The sequence below is a fragment of the Bison bison genome, unplaced genomic scaffold (genome assembly GCF_000754665.1).
Source record: "Bison bison bison isolate TAMUID 2011002044 unplaced genomic scaffold, Bison_UMD1.0 scf7180017854902, whole genome shotgun sequence".
NCBI lineage: Eukaryota > Metazoa > Chordata > Mammalia > Artiodactyla > Bovidae > Bison > Bison bison.
In genome coordinates this window covers 8,685-11,114 of record NW_011485475.1, presented here as the reverse complement: position 1 = coordinate 11,114, position 2,430 = coordinate 8,685, and positions in this window count along the sequence as shown.

Below are 2,430 nucleotides of genomic sequence, written 5' to 3'. Positions count from 1 at the left end.
CTATAAGGATGGTGTCATCTGCATATCTGAGGTTATTGATAGTTCTTCCAGCAATCTTGATTTCAGCTTGTGCTTCATCCAGCCCAGCATTTATCATGATGTACTCTGCATATAAGTTAAATAAGCAGGGTGACAATATACAGCCTTGACATGCTCCTTTTCCTATTTGGAGCCAGTCTGTTGTTCCATGTCCTGTTCTAACTGTTACTTCCTGACCTGCATGCAGGTTTCTCAGGAGGCAGGTCAGGTGGTCTGGTATTCCCATCTCTTTCAGAATTTTCCACAGTTTATTGTGGTCCACACAGTCAAAGGCTTTGGCATAGTCAATAAAGCAGAAATAGATGTTTTTCTGGAAGTCTCTCACTTTTTCAATAATCCAGCAGATGTTGGCAATCTGATCTCTGGTTCCTCTGCTTTTTCTAAATCCAGCTTGAACATCTGGGAGTTTACAGTTAATGTAAGCTAATGTAGCAGAGTTAAAAGAGATATATCATGCATCAATTAAGTATATGAAACCTACAGCAACTATAATATCACACAAAGTGGCTTCAGAACGATCCTATATCTATATCAAGGCTAAAGGGGGACCCTTCATCTTAGTAAATATGTTAGTTCATCAACAAGACACAGTAAGGCTGATTGTGATGCTCCTCATAAGTAACTGAGCTTTAAAAAATCCCAAAGAACTTCAAAATTCAAAAAGTAAAAGCCGACAGAAATAAATGGAGAAACAGGCAAATCCACAGAGTTGGAGATTTCACCACTTCTTTATCAATAACATTTATTATTTCCTTTTTTTCCCTTAAGTTGAGCACAAACAAGGGAAGGGAAATTGTATTTCATAATGCAGATTTCTTCCCATCAAACTCTGACTTGTGGTTTCATTTCCTCATTTCCCACAACCTATCCTGAGCTGATTAATTGGGGCTGAAAACGTGCCTGAAGGAACAGAAGGAGAATGAATTCAAAGACTTAGACTGTGCTTGTAGATCCTGCACGGGGCTGGGAGGGGTGGGGGTGCTTTGTGTGTGCCATCTAAGATTTCTGGGCCTCAGTTTCCTCCTTTTTGTCAAAAAAAAAAGTAATCTGTCTTCTGCCTGGAGAATAGAGCCAGAACCCCCGAAATCACTCTGGGCAGATGGAGGTGGATGCTGCTCGTCGTGCTTCAGAGATGGGACCTGTGGTGCTTTCAGTGTCCTGTGAGGGTGATTCTTGTGAATCAGTTCTGTTCAGTTTCAGTTGTGTCTGACTCTTTGCAACACCATGGACCACAGCACACCAGGCTTCCCTGTCCTTCACCAACCCCCGGAGCTTGCTCAAACTCATGTCTGAGAGTTGGTGATACCATCGAAACATCTCATCTTATGTCATCCCCTTCTCCTCCAGCCTTCAATCTTTCCCAGCATCAGGATCTTTTCCAATGAGTCAGTCTTCACATCAGGTGGCCACAGTGTTGGAGTTTCAGCTTCAGCTGAAACTGAATATTCAAGTTTATTCAATGACTGAATATTCAATGAATATTCAAGACTGATTTCTTCTAGGATGGACTGGTTTCATCTCCTGGCAGTCTAAGGGACCCTTCAGAGTCTTCTCCAACAACACAGTTCAAAAGTATGAATTCTTTGGTGCTGAATATTCAAGTTTATTCAATAACTGAATATTCAAGACTGATTTCCTCTAGGATGGACTGGTTTGATCTCCTGGCAGTCCAACGGATTCTTCAGAGTCTTCTCCAACACCACAGTTCAAAAGTATCAAAATTTTGGTGCTCAGCCTTCTTAATGGTCCAACTCTCAAATCCATACATGACTACTAGAAAAAAACATAGCTTTGACTAGATGGACCTTTGTAGGAAACGTAATATCTCTTCTTTTTAATGTGATATCTAGGTTGGTCATAGCTTTTCTTCCAAGGAGCAAGCATCTTCTAATTTGATGGCTGCAGTCACCATCTGCAGTGATTTTGGAGCCCACAAAAAGAAAGTTGTCACTGTTTCCATTGTTTCCCCATCTATTTGCCATGGAGTGATGGGACTTGATGTCATGATCTTAGTTTTCTGAATGTTGAGTTTTAAACCAGCTTTTTCACTTCCTCTTTCACTTTCATCAAGAGGCTCTTTAGTTCTTCTTCACTTTATGCCATAAGGGTGTTGTCATCTGCATATCTGAGGTTATTGATATTTCTCTCAGGGATCTTGATTCCAGCTTGCACTTCATCCAGCCCAGCATTTTGCATGATGTATTCTGTGTATAAGTTAAATAAACAAGGTGAAAATATACAGCCTCGACATACTCTTTTTCCAAATTGGAACCAATCTGTTGTTCCACATCTGGTTATAACTGTTGCTTCTTGACTGGCATACAGATTTCTCAGGAGGCAGGTCAGGTGGTCTGATATTCCCATTTCTTGAAGAATTTTCCATGGTTTGTT